Raw genomic sequence first — 19172 nt, 5'->3', positions numbered from 1 at the left:
CATAGCATACTTTTTCGGGAAGTTTCAATCGAAATACAAATGAAATTATACACATGCCTCTTGCACTTGAAACAAAAAATTCTACAAAAAGCATGAAATTCACAAGCTTTTAAGGTCCTTTTGGTTTTTTTTTTGCAGTGCCTTTGGGCGGTTAAGTCTACCGATTTAAGTGAGTTTTCATTCATTAGCAGTCACCCCTCTAGAAGCCAAAGCAGAACACGTATATATATATATATATATATATATTATTACTGGAAACAGGAAACTGAAGACAAGAGGCAGAAGGCAGGAGGCCTCCAATACGAAAATAAAGCAAAAATTGTTGCCACTTCAAAAGCACTGCCTCCGGGAGTGGCAAGAAAAGAAAAGCCATCCAGCCAGGCAGCCATCCAGCCAAAATCTGCGCTTGACTTTGAATTCAATTCAACGCCTTCGAAATTGCTCGGCGACAGGCAAAAAGGAGTCAAACACATCCTTGCTCCTTCGGGACGAGACGGGATGACTTCCGTTTCGGGGCCTGTCCACTGCCATTGTTGTGTAAAGTGAAAAAAAAAGCAAAAACTTATACGCGACTTTCTGTTCATAAACATTCCACTATCCTGCCTGGCATGGCCTCGGCACATGCGATTTCCTTATTGTTGCTATTATGTGATTTTATAAAGGATCTCTAAAGGAAGACAGAGTGAGGGAGGTAGTGAGGCAGTCAGGCAGCCTGACATTCAGCCGGCAGGAAGGCATCGGAGAAAGCCACTTCCGTCTTTGCCCCCCTCCCCCGGTTCTCTGAAGGATTTCGCCTCCAAAGTGCAAACGGAAATGGGCGTGGCAAGAGAGCACCACCACCATGCAACTTTAAAGGCCCAACCGCATTGTTAAGCCCTGTTGTTACAACCATTTTTATTAGCCACAATCAATCCGCTTAAGCAGAACGGCAGAAAATGACGAACGGAAGTACGATGACAGAAAGCAAAAAAAAAAAAAAAACACATCATAAAGGATGAGGAAAGAAAAAGAAAAAAAAATACTAAAAGGATACTAAAGAATACTAAAGAATTCCCTGGAGTAACCCCAGAATATCCAGGAGTTGAGCGTTGGCCTGTTGATTACAATGTCGCCTCACAAAAGGCCAACCAACCCACCCACACAGGACTGAGGAGCCGCCCGTCAGGAAAGCAACCAGACGCTGTGCCACAAAGGATAACCGAAGGATACTCTCTAGCGAAAATGAATGGAAAAAGCTGGAAATCTGATACAACAATATAAAAAGCGATTGTACTGTAATCAGTAATCAGTAATCAGTAATCGCTGCAACTGCACTCCACAAACGATGTCATTAGATGTTGGCCACATCCTTCCACAAGGACATTTATAAAATAATTATCATAAAATCAAAATCATGTTTATGCAAAATCTTCAGTCAAAGTATGTATGTGGCTTTAAGGAGAGACAACCTGGATGGACGTCAATGTTGCGAATCCTAACAGGATTGCCATCAGAAGTCCTGGTCATCAATTGAGCACTTTGGACCTCGGCCCTTCTGGAGGATGTCCTGCTCGAATCGTATTCATTCTCGATTGAAATTGTTGCGTGCGGGGCATTGAACACCAAATGGCCATTATGTGCTGAGCTGGGACACTTGATTTGTGTTGGGGTGTTGGGATGTCCTGGAAAAACCTGATTCGTGATTTACATGCAAGTGTTTAACCTTCTCTCTGGCTGAGAGGACTACTATTAAGCGATTAATGTCAGTGTGGCTCAAAATCTCTGTCTCTCTATAAATACTTTATAGAGTGTCCTGTTATCTTTTCTTATATAATATTCAACCAAAATATGCATATATGTTTGCTTTCATTTGGCTTTTATTTGGCTTCGTTAGTCTAAGCCTCGTTGTTTTATCCTGCCATTTGCCAGGAGACTATGTGAGTGGGTTTAATTGTCGACACAAAACAGAAAAGGAATAAAAAAACGAAAAAAAGGACACTCCTCCATATCCCTCCATATATCCTATGGCCATTATTCAAAAGGCTCTGCCATGAGCAACGTAAATCGCCGAAAATTTTGCACCAAACACACACAGCCCAGTTGTTTGGCTTTTTGGAATGAAATTTCGTTGCCAAAAATGGTAGATCGTCTGGGAGAAGACTGCGTTGCGTATACGCAACGTTGACACCGTACACTATCCTTTACATTATCCTTTGAAGAGCGCTCCTGCCCAATGGTATGGTGGGTAGGTCTTTCAAAAAAGGGCTACCGTGGTGATACCGTAGAGAAAAGTTGGCCAACGAAAAAAAAAAAAAAGGATCAGGAGCCATGTTTTCCACTGCTCTGTCGTTGATAAAAATTGCATATGGAGGACGAGAATGTGTGTGTGTTTGAATCTGTGTATGTGTGTGTGTGTTAGCCGCTCGAGAAAATATGGCGCAATAAAGTTTTGCTGCCTCGCGACATGAGCGCATTTTTGAAGGCTCCTGTTGAGTCCTTGGGTGGTGGTGCCTGGCTCTCCACGCATATGCAGATTTCTCTCATGTGTGTGTCTGTGTGTGTTTGGAGAAAGTGGGTGAAAACGTGTTGGTGATGATGGTACATACCACCCACCCACCATCAACACCCACACACACAGGAAGTTTCTATCGCTGCCAAAATTTTTAATTTCGAAATGCGCCCGAGGGCATTTCAAGTCAACAACCATTTTCAGCGTTTGCTGAAAAAAAGGTGAACTTTAAGTGAGGTTGCATTGCACAAAAATTGGTGGATATATGTTATTATATATATATACATATATAGGAACAGGAAACTTTTCAAAGGGGTAGAGGAGGAGTGACTAAAAGTTGGCACACCACTGAGCCAAAAGTTACCTCTTCAATCTTTCAATGAAATGCAAAATTAATAAAGTTGCACGAATTAGTGGAGCAGGTATCGTTAACACTTCTTTGGCTTCGGGTTTGAGGTTCATAAAGTAAGTGGTAGATCAAAGGTAGAAGCACTGTCCGTGTGTGCGCTTGTCCGTCTGTTGATTGTCCGAGTAACCATTAGTCCATTTGTCCTCTTACCTGTATGTTCTTTTGTCCGCCCAGCCGTTTACCTTTCTTTCTACTTGTCTTTCTGTCCTCATTTTCTTCTGTCCGCGTGTCCGTTTGTCCGCCAATCTCTTAAAATTAAAGATACGGACTCTGGAAAAGAGAAACCCAATTTGAAATTCTGAAAAGAAAATATTTATCAATGCATTCGGTCGGTCGAGTGATTCAATTTGCTTTCATACGTTGATTCGCGGAATAATTTTCCACCATTTCCCATTTTTTTTTTAAGATTTTTCTTTTATTTTCTTTTTGGCTTTTTGCTTGCCTTGGCCAATCAATTTCGGTGGCCCAGTATTGACTTTGGCCGACACACTCGGCACACACACACTACCCCACCACAACACTCTGAGTGGCGAAAAGTGGTATTGGTTTTTGGTTTTGGCTATGGTTTGGTGTGGGTGTTGGCTTGTTGTGAGTGGGCGTGGCACACGCGAGGCAAACAAAAGGCGGCGACATCGATGGCTAATTTGTAGCAACCGAGCAAAATCAACAATGGCGAACAACAAAAGCCCTCAACAGGTGAAGCCCGGCCTCGGCTTAACTGCTCTGCCCACCGATATGCTTTCCCACCTGGCCATAAATCAGTTTTAAACTCAAACACTCCAGCCAAACAAACAACAAAAAAATGAAAGAGGGGTAAACATTTAAATTGCGAAAATAAGAGGCTTTAATTGGGCCTGAAACAAAAGAGTGGAATTTAAGGTATTTATGGAGATATTGTTTAAACCATGAATGGGGCTTGCAAAAATTATGATTTAAGGGCTTTAACTGAAAGGAATAAAGGGAGTTTGGTACCCTGGAATAGAGGTACCAGGTATCATAAGATCCTCAAGTAACGAAAGTTCATGGTATCACATAGTTTTCCTTGCAAAACCCTCAAGTAATAGAAAAACCGGGTATCATATAGTCTTTCTTGTAAGACCCTCTAGAAACAAAAGTTCCAGGTATCATATTGTCTCCCTTGCAAAACCCTCAAGTAGCTCCTATTCTTCTCCTAAGGAAGAACCCTTATCCATATGTTTGTTGCATATTCCGGCAATAATTCTTCCATTTTAACAAACAACTTATTCCCGACCGACTTGCCACTCAGCCGCCTGGAATATAAATCTGAAGCCACTTGAGGCGCCGCGTCAGTCGCTTGACATGAAAACAAAGCCCGAATGCGCCGGGATTACCTCAATTCCATAGCTGCTTCAGCTTTCCAGCTTCCGGCTGGGTTTTGGCTTCTGGATGCTAAAAAAAACGAAGAAAAACCCTATGCTTTGGGAAATTTTCACCCTGGCTTTTCCTTTTCCTCCTTTGTGAAGCTCGAGCTCGAGCTCGGGCGCTAATAAAAGCTACAAATAATCGTGCATTTATTACGAAACGGCAAACACATGCTGCTCTTATTTATTTAATGCGGCAAAGCACTGAGAGAAATAAGAAATAAAATATAACGAAGACATATAGTAACTCTAGAGGTACTAGTTAGGTAAGAAAAAGGACTTCTTTTGAGGAAAATCAAGTCTTCTTTCCTTGAAGACCTTTTTTTTATTTTATTTTCCTCAGTGTCTGTAAGATAACCTCCTTTTTTTTGGGGGGAATTACCATTTTCTTGTTGAATCTGATCATTATTATTGTTATTACTATTATTATTATGAGGAGATTTCGCAGCTTCGTGCCGGTTTCATCCTTGGGTTCATTTCCACCTTCGCCAATCCCACCAGAACTCTCGGTAGCTCTCTCCGACCCGCTGCCGTTGCCGTTTCCGTTTCCGGCTTAAGTTCTTGTGAGTTTCGGCTGCGGTGGTATGCCATCTAATAAGCCAAGGGGTCTGGGCCCCAAAATGCCTCTAAGTCGATAATTAGGGGGCATGCAACGGTACATTGTTGCGGTTATCCTTGTTATCGTGTTATCCTTGACCGGAATGCCAGTAGTAGCCCGCCACCACTGGTCGATGGTGTGATTGATGAAAGCCATTTGTGGTTTGATAATTATTTCAGGCTTAGTATGTTTAAGATTTTAGTCTTTAAACTTTAAGAATACTTAGTATCCTTAGTCCTTCGAGTGAGAGGAAAAAAAAAAAAGAAACGTCGATGGCTTGGCCATTTGAGGCAATTTAAATTTGATTATCATCCTCCCTGGCTGGCTAGCCTTATCCTGGCCAGCTTATTATTATTCCTCCACCTCCACAGGATACGCCTTTTCACTCACCCTCTCTCTTTCTCTCTCTTTTGTCTCTTTCTAGCTTGCAGGATGTGCAGGATGCCACGTGGCCATTGAGGTGAGTTGAAGACATTTTAAATATGCTTACGGATCCTTGCCAAAGGAATGGCCATCTGGGGGATTTGGCCGCCGGCTGAGATCCGGATGCGGAGTTGCGGATGCTCTGGCTTGCGCTCCTTGCTATAGATACTGAGAGATACAGATACAAATACCAAGATACTCATCCAAGACAGCTGTCTTGGCATTTTAAGTAAGCGAAGCCAGCTTCTTCCCCCCTTTGTCCGATAACATAAGCAATCGACCCAAAAAGTTGGTCAATTGGCAATAAAATCAAAAGCGAAAAAAGTTCAAGAGCAGGGACAGTGGTCGAGGAATGGGCGGAGTCCTTGGGAAGGATGGTAAAAAAAAAAAAACCAAAAAGTTCCTCGACAAAGTCCAAGCGTGACCGGCATCGGAAAATCGGCCGGGCGGTCTGAGTTGGTTCATAAAACGCTTTGTACGCTCAAACAGACACTGTAATTGGCGATACAAGACTCGCTCTCCATTTTTCCCTTCTCTCCTAAGGATACCCCTCCTAAGCCCCCCACACACATACATAGGGTTCTATATAATTTTTTTATATAAAGTCCAGTTGGTAATAAATTAAAGAAACATCTTAGATATACCCTGGAAGGGTAAGAAGTTAAGGTAAGAGGTTCGGTATTTTTTAAAATTTTATTTATTTTGTTAAAAATATTATAGCTTTTTTAAAATTTATTTTCGTATTATATATTTTATAAATTTTTGAAGCCATTCTTTTGATATCTGAAGAAAAAGGTAGAGATAGATAGAGATAGAGATGTTTACCAATAAGTTCCTTATAACTATATATAATTTTATAATCGTATAAGGTGGTAATCTCTAAGGTCAAGGTGGTCTTAAATGATCTTATAACTTGGTTTATAAACCACCTTAACTTAAAGTAAATTCTTTACAAAATAACCAAAATTATATAAATGTTTTAACTTGAAAAACTTAAGTAAACTCTTTTAAAATATTATACCAATTTTATGTGGCAATACTTTCCAAGAAATAAGCTCTAAGAAGTCTCTTAAAAACCTCTAAAACTTGTCAAGCCTTTTCTTATATTTTTCTTATAATTTCCTCAATTTCTATATACCCTCCTTACTCTAGGGTATTTACAAAAAGAAAAACTTTGGCGGCAACGACGACGTCGACGCGCCTTTCATAAACTTTGAGTGTTTCTGTTCCTGGCATGCACTTACTACATTCTACATTCCATATTTTTTTGTACAGACTTTTCCCACCCATTTGTGTGCCCCGACTCGCATTTATTTGTATTACTTTCAGATGCTTTTGTACACTTTTTTTGTTGCTTTAAATTCAGCTGCTTTCTTGTATTGAGTGGATAAGGCTGTTGTAAAAATTATTTATAATGAAAATCCGCCAACGAAATTATGAGCTCTAGATGCTGGCTAGTATCCTCTAGTATTTCTCTTCGAAAAATAGCAACTTGGAATTGCATTTCAATAAGCAAGTTTATATCTATGGAGGATGCACACTTGAAATTCGGGTTCGTTAGGAAGCATCAGCTGCTGGGTTGGTCCTTTTTACGCCTTTGAGTTTCATTCGGGAGTCTGAGCTGGCCAAATTGCATTTCGCAGTCATAATCTGATGCAAGCCTGCCAAAGTGCTTTCACTTCTGGAACGAACATGAATTTTGGATCGGCAACATAGACAAGGCAACAAATGGTTATCGACTGGGGATTGGGGATACATTGGAGTGGTGGAGGAGAGATGCAAGTCAGGAAACCCACCTGACTGAAAAGTGCTTCAATAAAAACACCAAAAAAAGCATCTAAAATCAATAAACTAAAGACTAAGTTTAAAATTTAAGATTGATAATAATTATTTTGAAATATAGATAAAAGACAGCTGGCTGGTTGGTTGGTTGGTTGGGTAAAGAGCAAGTGCATCAGCTTAATGAATTTGCAGTTCATCGAGCGTCACAAAGAAGTAATTACCTAATGCAAAAGGAGTGGCATATAGTCTCGTTCCCCACAAAAACCGCAAAATCAAAGCTCTCTCTCCCTCAGAACAGAACAGAACAGAGAATGCTGACAGACAGAAGGACGAGATGAAGGATGCACAGGATGAGTGACTGGCCTGGGTCTGGGTCTGGACTGGGCCTCAGCTAGCTGACTGGTTTTCATTCCCATTTACCATTTCGCACTCTACTCCTGTGATGCTGATGTCCAGCACTTGTAGCCATTCTCTCGCTAAGCAGGCCGACACCAAAGCCAAATGAGTTCAGCGCCCGCAGCCCAGAGACAAAAGGACAAAAGACAGGATACCCCAGCAAAGGGACGAAGAGTAGAGAGGCCACAGCAGGCTGCTAAAGACCGAAGGTTTCGATTTCCAAAATAAACGACTATCAGATACCCATAACTATGTCATTTAAATTTTATAGAAACTCTTGGACATTCTCTCTAGGACATTGGAAGTCTCTCTAGAGTCTTGATTATTTTTTTAAGGAATATATATTTTTATTTAAAAACCTAACTAGTTAGATATACCCCGAAAATATCTGTGGCAACCAGTGAGTGCTAAAATTCATTTCAAATCAAAAGGCACGAACTGCATTCGACGCTTTTCTTTGAGGTTGGCTTTTCCTCAGTTTCCCTTTACTGTTTCTGCCCCCGATACTGTCCACTTGTGGCAACAACTGCTAACGAGCGGCGAGGCGAGCAATGATTGCGGTTACTTGCTGGTTTTCATTTCATTTTTCATGCCACTTCTTGGGGGCGTACTTTTCGACCGAAAAACGTAGGATGGCCGTTGGGGTCAACTACTGGCCTGGCTTGTAAGGTGTTGGGCTTGCATCTCTTATTCCATTCACTGCTCAGGCATTGCTACAATGCTGCACACAGACACACAGCCCCATAGCCACACCCCTCTTTGTTAAGCACTTTAAAAACAATGTGGCAGCCCAGGCACTCGTCTTGTTAAATTTAATTTTGCCACTTGCTCGACGAATGACAGGGCACAAAACGAATTCAGACAGCTATCCCAAGAATGAAATGATGCACCCCTCCTTTGGATCCTTAGGATCCTTCGTATCCTTAGCATCCTTCTTCTCCAACGTCCATCGTCCTCCTTCCTGGTCCTGGTCAGACAATTTGTCAAATGAATTCCGAGTCATTTTGGAAAATTGCATAAGCCGGAAAAAGTGAATAGGAAGCGTTGGAAGGTGGTAGTAGTGGTGGGGGTGTTGGTGGATCCCCGAGACACTTGACATGACACTTGGAGTGGCTCGGGGAATCCCCGGTATGCAACAGAGCCAAAAATATTTTAAATGCATTTTACTTTAGACATTACCTTAGCCATCCGACCAACCCGAGCTACCTGAAACTGAATGAATCGAGAAAAAGCCAGAAAATTCTCATTGTTTCGTAAGCGAAACACCGGACTACTACCAGCGTAAAATTTAATTTTCCAATTAAATGGCGGAACTTTTTTCCATTCCCACGCCCCACGCGAACAAAGTTTGTATTTTTTGGCCATCAAACTGACATTGGGGAATATTACAAAACCCCCAAAACGCAGCGGGCGAGATAAAACATTCACCAAAAAAAAAGAAAGAAAATTTAAAAAATAAAATAAACATTCAAACACGAAATAAAAAAAATCTAAAAAAAAAAAAGAGAGAACAACTCTGGCGATTGCATTTGTTTTGTGTATCGGAAGCACAAACATTTTGCAGTTCGGTGGGGAAAAAATATTTTAAAAAGAATTTGTGAAAAATATATTGAAAGCATAGGGTAGAGAAGGGTTGGTAGAACTCTGGATAGTACTAAAAATATTAACTATATATGTGTTATCTAGATAGGTTTTTATAGAAAAACTTTAAAGTTAATTAATAGCTGAGAATTTTTATATATTTTTCATATAGGGTATCTGACAAGGACATTCCCTAAAATAAACTACAAATAAAATTCGAAATTCAAAAGGCAGCAAATTCAGACACGAAAACGATTAATTAACTATCGCTGGGAATTGTTTGAACAGCCTGACTAAATGAAACTTTAGAAGCTTTTTTGTGTGTTTTTTTTTTAGAGAGAGAAACATGGGATTCAGGATTCAGGAGCTAATTTCGCGAAGCCGTCAGTTGTCCGAGTAACCGTGAAAAGTTTTCGACACTTTAGCAGGACCGTGAAATTTGTATAAATTGCACTTGGCATTTTTCTCCAACGAATATATGTATAGACTATATAGCTAGTCTGGCCTGGAACTTGTCTCACATTAGCCGAAAGCAATTGAAATTAGTAGAGTTAGTGGTGGTGGTGGGGACCTGGTGGAACTCAACTTTGGTTCTATGGTTATTTGAGGATGGATGGTCGGAGGAATGTCAGAGGAGTGGTAGTGGCAAAGTTTCAAGTTTTTCGCGAAAACCAACTTTAGCTGCAATGTGGCGGCAAATTGGACGCTTGGCAAAGACCGAAAATTAAGCGGCCAGCCGCAAGTCATGCCCCTTCCACATTTTAACCCACCAAAGTCCCCTCCCCCCCAAAAAAATAAAACGTAGCCTTGGACTCGTGGGATCGATCTATGGCTTACAAAGTCCAACTGAAAGTTCTGCAAGAATTCCAACTAATTTATTGAGAAAATAAGTTTTTGGTCTGAAATATATACATATATATATTGGACCTATCGTTTATACCTTGAATTCCCATAAACTCAGTATTTCCTTTCAATTAGAACTCCACTCCCTGTTGACCTATTTAATTAAGACGGCTTGTAAACTGGTTGCTCATTAAATGAAACAGCCTTGAAAATGGCTGTGATGGTGAAAGTTTTTCAGTTTCCGTTTCATTCCAAAAGGGGTTTCCCCCCTGTTCGATTCCATTCGTTTCACAATTAATTATGCATCACCGCCGAAAACTATGCAACAGTTATTTCTTCTACAGGCAGGAGAAAACTTTCGCTGATTTCGCGTATCCTTGTCGTCCTTTTTTGACGTTTCGCTGGCCAACAAAGTTAAATGAGTTTTTATGCTTCAACTCAACAGAGCCATTTCGTCCTGAATCGCCCCCATCCCCATCCTGTTACCAAAAATCCACCCTCTAATTGGAAAAAGGCAAACGAACGCCAACGAATGAACGCTGTCCCAATGACAATACAAAACTTTGCGAAATTGAAATAAATTGCCGGCAATAACAACAACACACAATAAATAACAATGAACGAGTTGGCAGGCCAGCAGCACCTTGGAGGGTGCTGGATACCTCCCCCTAAGGATATAAAGGGGGGGGGAACCATTTAAAACTTGATTAAGGCTCACTGGCTGTTGAGATGAGAAAATAGGAAGGATAGAAGGATAGTACAAGAAGCTTATTTAAAAAAAAAATGTGAACAAAAAAATTAATTAAAAGGAAATTAAAAATACTATCCCTATCACTAGGCTCAACTTTATAGAAACTTTATAAGAAATGCTCTAGAAAGTGATTATTTCTTTGGCATTTCCATGTGGGCCGTTAAATCGCTTTAATTGCCAATTTCCGGTTAAGTAATTAAAAGCGTTTTGTGCCGAAATTGGTAAGAGAAAGAGTCAGATAGAGAGAGAAGGAGAGGGAGAGAGCAATTAAATGGCCAAAAATATTTCTCGTTTCTGCAATTTACGCCCAAAAGAGGTCGGGTGGGGTGGTCTACCCCGCCACTTCCAAAAATCGCTGGCAAAGAATCGTTTGGCGATTTCTGCTAAAATGAATAAATTAATGTTCGCATGAATGATTGCCTGATTGATTGATTGACGCGAAGAGTCGTACAAAGTATTTCTCGTGTGGTTGTGTATATATATATGTATATGTTCTCTGTGGAAATTGGAAAAGTTTCTTTTGTCTGGATGTGTGCGGCAGAAACATTTCATGTTTGCCATCAATTCCTGCGGCCAGCCACGAATGGGTTAAACAAGTTAATTCGCGGGTTAATGATGGCTTTGCAACATTTGAACTGCCATCATCCATGGCATCTGGCTCTCACTTCCATCTGCCAGCGATTGATTGTCATTGTTTTTTTTTTTAAGAATTCAATTTATGAATTCAGATTTAAATTTAAATAAACTTTTCTTTTGGAATTGAAAAGATATTATCAAGAACGAGGGAGGGCTATCTTACCCTCTTCTGCGATGGCTTATATGGATGATTTGGCACTTGTTCTTCCTTCTTTTATTTTCTGCCACGTACTACCCTCTACCCTAAATGGAAGTTACCCCTCTTCGGACATTTAAGACCCTTCGCTAATTGAGTTTTCCAAAGAGGGGGGGGAGAGAAAAGAAATTCTAATGGGTTTCCGGACTGGTCGTGCTTAGCGTTTAATTGCGCATATTTTCAGGTTCGCTCATTCGCATATTTTGGCATTGCAATAAATACAAAAAAAATAATTAACTCATTAAATAAGCATTTGGCGGTGCAATTCGTGGGTGGCAGCACGGTGGCCCTGTCATAAATATTGCTTAATGTTTTTTTGGCGACGTTGGTGGTAAATGGTCGGTAACATCTGACCAGACCACCATACCAGTGGAGTCTAAACCATTCGGAAAAGGTAATTTTTGGCCACTAGGCCGCAATTAATGCCAAAGAGTGTATGTGTGGGCTTACGACCATACCAGACATCATCATTAACGTGGCTAACAACTTGCAGCAATAATAAAATCATAATTTACAATATTCATTTTGCTGGCCACCAGGACTTGCCCACTTAATAATTTAGTTAATTAATTTTCACACACATACACACAAGGACACAAACTTTTGTCATTCAACATCCTAAACTCTTACACTCAATTAACATTTGGAATTATTTATCTAAATTATCACGAAGCCAGAGACAGAGACAGCGAAAGAGGCAGAGACCAGGACCAGGACTATAGACTCGTACACATGCAGGTATACATCTTCGAGTTGTTTATCAAATGTGGAATGTGCAACAGGACGAAGCAAGGACGAAGCACAAAGGACACACGGACGACAAACGCCGCCCATTGTTGGCATTTGCAATTATTCATACGCCACGTAGACAAATGTGCTGACAGCCTCCACTCTCACACACACACAAACACACACTTACAATAGCATAGTATATGGCGTCCTGACAGGACACAGGACATTCCTGCTTAGATTTGTTGCCTGCTTGTAATTGTCGCAGATAATTAAGTTGCCTATACTCGTAAGTCAGTCCCCAGTTCGCCTCAGGTCGATGCTTTTTGGCCATTAAAGGATCAGGCCAACAGGGAGACTCGGGCTGAGGGGCGAAATTATATGGTAGTATGGGACATTAGAGAATGGCCGACAGAAAGTGACATATTTTTTGAAATTTCCTTTTCCTTTTAAAATCCTTTAATTGTCCTTTTCCTGGTGCTACAGAGGGAGGACCCCCTTTAGAAAGTGCGATTTTGGGGTATGACCCCCTGGGAAGGCCATATCTCGGCCAATTCTCATCCGAATCTTGCGAGGATTATTTTAAACGATTTGTATAACGATTCTCCACCAATCTGCATCAAAACCTGGCAACAAAATATTTTTTCGATTTTTTTCATATTTTTCCTGGGGAGACCCCTGCAGAAAGTGCGATTTTGGGGTATGACCCCCTGGGAAGGCCATATCTCGGCCAATTCTCATCCGAATCTTGCGAGGATTATTTTAAACGATTTGTATAACGATTCTCCACCAATCTGCATCAAAACCTGGCAACAAAATATTTTTTCGATTTTTTTCATATTTTTCCTGGGGAGACCCCTGCAGAAAGTGCGATTTTGGGGTATGACCCCCTGGGAAGGCCATATCTCGGCCAATTCTCATCCGAATCTTGCGAGGAGAATCTTAAACGATTTGTATAACGATTCTCCACCAATCTGCATCAAAATCTGGAAACAAAATATTTTTCAGATATTTTTCATATTTTTCCTGGGGAGACCCCTGCAGAAAGTGCGATTTTGGGGTATGACCCCCTGGGAAGGCCATATCTCGGCCAATTCTCATCCGAATCTTGCGAGGATTATTTTAAACGATTTGTATAACGATTCTCCACCAATCTGCATCAAAATCTAGAAACAAAATATTTTTTCGATTTTTTTCATATTTTTCCTGGGGAGACCTCGCAGAAAGTGCGATTTTGGGGTATGACCCCCTGGGAAGGCCATATCTCGGCCAATTCTCATCCGAATCTTGCGAGGATTATTTTAAACGATTTGTATAACGATTCTCCACCAATCTGCATCAAAACCTGGCAACAAAATATTTTTTCCCCCTGGGAGATACGACCCCCTGGGAAGGCCATATCTCGGCCAATTCTTATCCGATTCTTACGAGGAGTACCTCAAACGATTTGTGGATCGATTTTCCATAAATCTGCATCAAAATCTGACAACAAAATTTTTTTTTCGATTTTTTTCATATTTTTCCTTTCCCCTGCAGAAAGTGCGATTTTGGGGTATGACCCCCTGGAAAGGCCATATCTCAGCCAATTCTTATCTGATTCTTGCGGGGAATATCTTAAACGATTTGTATACCGATTCTCCACCAATCTGCATCAAAACCTGACAACGAAATATTTTTCCGATTTTTTTCATATTTTTCCTGGGGAGACCCCTGCAGAAAGTGCGATTTTGGGGTATGACCCCCTGGGAAGGCCATATCTCGGCCAATTCTCATCCGATTCTTGCGGTGACAATTATTATTTTTCCATGTGGAAGCTTTTAAAACAGCTATTGGATTTTTCAAATCATTCCCAAAACCCGGCAATTAAAATGTCCTGGTGAGTTGGCCGAAGGACTAAGCTAAGCCCTCTCCACAGGATGCATAAATACAATAACAACGCAGATTCCTACCAAATTGGAAATGGGATATGGGAGCTTCCCCTTTTTTGTGAAAATTAAAAGTTACAACTGCAAAAATTTTCCATCATTTCTGCTCATTTCGTCGCCTGTCGGAATCTTTTTGTCCTTTCGTAGTTATTTATATTTACCAGCCTGTGCCAGCCAAGGGGGGTAGGGGCGTGGCATTGGCCCATAGACACCGCCCACCCCCCAAAAAATATCCTTTGGAGGGAGAGAACGGCTTATTAAAACTCAAAAGAAGCGAAAAAGTGAAGAAGGGGATGAATGGGCGTAAGATTATAAACAAAATGCGCAGTTTTTGAGTCTTTGTAAAATATTAAAACACATAATTTACAAGGCGAAGTGGCAGGAAAAGAAAAAGACTAGATAGAAGGAAGGGAGAGGAAAAGGGAGGAGCAGGAAGAGGTAGGAAAAGGAGAAAGGTCCTGGACTCTAAGAACAATGGCCAGATTAAAACGCATCCCAAAGACAAAGCTACTGCAATTTGTTGTTGCCAAAGCAAAGTTCGCCCCCAAGTTGCAAGTTCAACAACGAAAAAAAAAAAAAAACAAAGAAAATGGAAATACATATATATTTATATTTATATAGTTGGATTTTGGAAGGAGTAGAGTTAAGATTTTTGGGTTAAGATGAAAAAGGGAAAAAGAATTTAATTTAGAAAAGTAATTAACACTTGCAGGTTAGGAATATAAATGTTATAAAAATATTACTTAATGTTTGTTTAGATGGAAAGTTGATCGATTTTTTTGATAATCAGTATCAGACTATTGGTATAATTCTTCTAATTCTATTGGTAGTATTATCAGAATGGAACTTTTATAGTCTAGTCGGGACTAGACCCTTATCGAAAGGCAACCTATAGGTTCAATTAATATACTTTCTACTTACTAGATTCTAGTTTTTATTATTTTGTAAAAAGGCTACATATTATATTTATATTTTTTAATTTTTTTCTCTAAATCGCTAAATATTTTTTTCTCTCTGTATTGCAACTCTATTATCCTTGTAATCCATTAGCCGTTGTAAAGTAAAGTTTAGTTGATTATTTCTAGCCTAATCCCATTTGGGTCCGAAATCGTCTTACAATTGTTAGCTCTCCACATTATATGAAGCCACAAAAATGCCTGACCAAAATGAAATTTCAGTAATCTTTAGTCAAGTACTTACTAGTCCCTCTCTTAAGTACACATATATGTACTATACTATGATGAAGGAAGGCAGCCAAACAAAGGCAGTTAATGCAGCACACGACATGCTTTTCATATTAACTTCGTAAGGACTTTGTTCCATCATCTGAGGACACCTGATTGCCTTAGTTCCAGCACCAAATACAGTGTGTGTGTAATCCGGCTTCCTTTTTATTGTTAGTGTTAGTTGCCAGGACGAAAGATCTGAGCCAAGGACCAGGCACCCAGAAATCAATTGGCCATGCCACACTAGGATGGGTCTTGGTGGCTTCCCCCATCGCTTGGCTTCTTGTGGCTAAAAACTGAAACTGAAACTGCAACTGCAGCTGCTGCAACTTCAAGGGTCCATAAATAATAGGCACTAAGCATGTGCTTGGTAATCCGCCAGCAGTGTCCAAAAAAAAAAAAAATAAAAAAAATATATATATAGGAAAGTATAGTGGCAGCACAACAATCCACTCTTGGAGCCAGCTACTCGAGTCAAGTTCCTTCGTGCTGTGGATTTCCTCGGCCTTGGAGTGGCCAGAGGTGCAACTATTTAAGGCACGAAGACTGCCACAAGCCAAGCAGCACTAAAATGCACTGAAAGAAATGGTGCGGACTTGATAAAAAATTAAAAAAAAATCAAAAACAAATCAAGAAAGGTTTCTAGAGCTATGATTTCTTAAAAACTTTAAAAAATTTAATCTTTTTAGAAGAAAAAAATTGTAATTTCAGTGCATTTTGTAGTTGCTCTCTTTCGATTCCTTGGAGGCACTGAACACAAAAACAAAACAGGCACACACAAAGGATCAAAGTTTCGCCCAGCTCCTGGCCCATTTAATATTAAATGTTTTGCTCCCTGGGATTCCCCGGTATCCTGAGCTTTTCCCTCTCTACAGGTTTCCTAGGCATCCCAGTTCGAGTCCTTTTGCTCCGTTTTTCTTTGGTCGGCTGGGAAAGTTTCGTCCTGCAGTTGGGGTTTCCTTTCGTTCGTCCTGTTTTTTTTTTTTTTGTTCTTAAAATGCAACGGAAGCAACCATAAAAACTTGCTGCTAGTGATAAATAAAACTATAAATAATTATGCTAAATAATGAGCAACCGAGTAATCTGACAATACCCCCATGTCCTGGCTTAGTTTTTAGTATTTTTTGTTGTTGTTTTTGTCCTTAATTTTAAAGGACTTGAACTTGAAGTGTTTTACAATCTCACTTAACTGTTTGTTGGTTGTCCTTAATGACCGGGTCAGTTCTCACACTGCCATTAGAGCGAAGAGGCTATCATAAAGTTATACGATCCAGAGCGGTACTTGAAATTAGGTCTAAACACTGAGAAAAAAAGGACATCTACAATCCTTTTGGGTTTATTGGATATGTCTATGTGTAGGTTTCGGATTTTTTCAAGTGCACATTTTGGTTTGTTTTGACTTGGACCCTCGATAGTCCTCGATGGCTGGACAAATGTGGCCTCGTTAGCGGACACGGGTCCTGGTGAAAATGAGTTAATCGAGGGCGAGGGCTGCAAGGACGTGTGGGCGTGGCACAGACCTAGACAGAGATGGAGGTGGCAGTAATAGGTAGAAAGCAAGGACCGGACAAGGGTGCTAATTGCGTGGACATGCCAAATGTCGCACTTGGCCAGGACAAACAAGGCAGGCAGGTGGGCAGTTGGGTAGTTGGGCAGTTGGGCAAAAGGATAGCTGGATAGGTGCAAAGGACCCGTTCAAATGGCAAATAAACATTAGAGAAAAGACAACAGCAACAGGACTAGGACTAGAGAAACAGCAATAACAACAGGCCACATCAAAGGGCAATCACACGTGGCTCGTATCCTTTTTTTTTCGCACTTCTTCCTCGCAAAAAAGGATGCATACCAGAAGTAGAAGGAGAAACCAGTTGGCCACAATAAAAGCGCAACACGTAATTGTTGTTACCATCTAATGGGCGGCAGGAAACAACGAACGAAAGGACATCACACATCAAGGATAATAACACTTAAAATGGCCAACACAAAAAAAAAAGAGGGAAGTGGAACGATAAAACAATCAATCCAAGGAAGTGCTCGTAATCGAATCGAAAGCGGCCTAAAAACGTCAATAAAACTTCATTACCAAGAAATGGCTTAAAGCCCAGCCAGTCTAAACTCTGGTCATGGTGATAGTTGCAAGAGGTCCTTTATTTTCTCTTTTTTTTAAACATCCTTGTCTTTCAGTTTTCCAGTTTAATTCGATTCCCCCTTGCACACATTTCTGTAACCTTTAACCTGGCCCCCGGGTTGGCTGGAGAATGTTTCGCTTAATTCACTTACCACGAAAGCAGATTGCTGGCCACTCTGGTCACTCTTTCGGCACGGTATCCTTATATTTTTTCTTTTTTTTTTTGATTTTATTTGATTTTTTCTGGTCTGGTGCCAATTGAAGCCAACCAAGTCAGTGGACAGTGAACCGTGATTCAGTTACTTTTGGCTTAAAGGGAGGAATAACCAGAATAACTAGAAACTTAATTAAATATTGTAGGGATATAACAATGTCCCTGGAGTAAAACACCAACACTTTCCTTATTCTAGTTTATTTATTATTGACTAGATCCGCTTCGGATCGCTGCTGGTGTTCGACTGACTCCGCTCTCAACTCGTGATCAGCATCAACCCTCATTGCTCGCTGAGAGAGCAATGAGAGCGATGGGAGCACGAGAGAGAGAGAGCCAGAACCGACAACAGCCAACGACACCGACTTACACTAATAGTTTACAGTTATACAATACACTTATAGCTAATATATATATACCCTAAGTAGCAATCCTGCTACAATTCGGCCGTCCTGACATTTAAAGATCCCCTGATCTTGTGATATTTTACAATTGATTCTTACATCTATTTGACTTAGATACTACTAATTATTTATTTACAAAAGTTTACATAATATTTGAGCTTTATCTTCGTTTACCTATCCAATGTTTAATGTTCTGACTACTCCAAACACCTTGATATGGAATACGTGACAATTGAAAACCTTCAACATCCTTAATTAAATACCTGTCATTTCCTAAAATTTTGTCTATTACAAATGGACCCTTATGTTTGGGTATTAACTTTCTTGCAACTCCAACAGTACAATCAAAATTCTTAACCACGATATAATCTCCTACCTTGTATTTTGAACTCGCTTTCCTTTTTTCATTGTAATTTCTTTCATTGTCTTTCTGCAACTTTGTTTGACACTCTGTTCCTTTTTTCCTAATTTCGTCTAAATTCCTAACATTATCAGTATTATCTAATTCTTCTAACTTTTGCCTTAATTCATCTATAATTTTTCCTTTTTGTGCAATTCCAAATAACATTTTGCTCGGCATTTGCTCAATGCTTCTCTGCTTTGTATTGTTCAATGAAAACTCAACATCCTCAATAACTGTATCCCAATGCAATCCCTTTTCTGAGTCTGCCAATTTTGCTATCATCGGTCCTAATATTCGATTAATTCTTTCCACCTGCCCATTAGCTTGAGGTGACCCTGTTGCTATTTTTACGTGCTTAACATTATATTCTTCGAGAAATTTTTGAAAATCCTCAGATGTGAAACAACTGCCCCTATCCGAGACGATACACGTCGGTCTACTATATGATCTAAAATAATCTTTCAATGCTATAATAACTTCCTTTGTATTTGTTGTTTTTGTTGCATATAACCTAACATATTTTGTAAACCCGTCTATGACGACAAAAAGATGTTTATTTGCCCTTCCCTTATCCACTGGCCCGTAGTGATCAATATGTATGATCTCAAATGGTACATTCCCTTTCGGAATGCTGTGTAATAATCCTTCTCCTTTTCCTGAC

The 19172-nt window shown here is 40.1% G+C and overlaps 1 protein-coding gene across 6 annotated transcripts in view; it reads left to right on the top strand.

Moving 5' to 3' along the window:
- The window catches only part of LOC108121141 (chaoptin), a 212176-nt gene that overhangs the window by 128190 nt on the left and 64814 nt on the right, over positions 1-19172 (top strand). For all 6 annotated transcript variants that reach the window (XM_070280653.1, XM_017235077.3, XM_070280630.1 and 3 more), the window contains one exon: positions 5302-5337. The gene's annotated coding sequence lies outside the window, so the exon portion shown is untranslated. The remainder of the gene's footprint in view (positions 1-5301; positions 5338-19172) is intronic.

The sequence above is a fragment of the Drosophila bipectinata genome, chromosome XL (assembly GCF_030179905.1).
Source record: "Drosophila bipectinata strain 14024-0381.07 chromosome XL, DbipHiC1v2, whole genome shotgun sequence".
Lineage (NCBI taxonomy): Eukaryota > Metazoa > Arthropoda > Insecta > Diptera > Drosophilidae > Drosophila > Drosophila bipectinata.
Note: the sequence above shows the minus strand (reverse complement) of the source record. Positions and strands in the feature narration are given on the sequence as shown.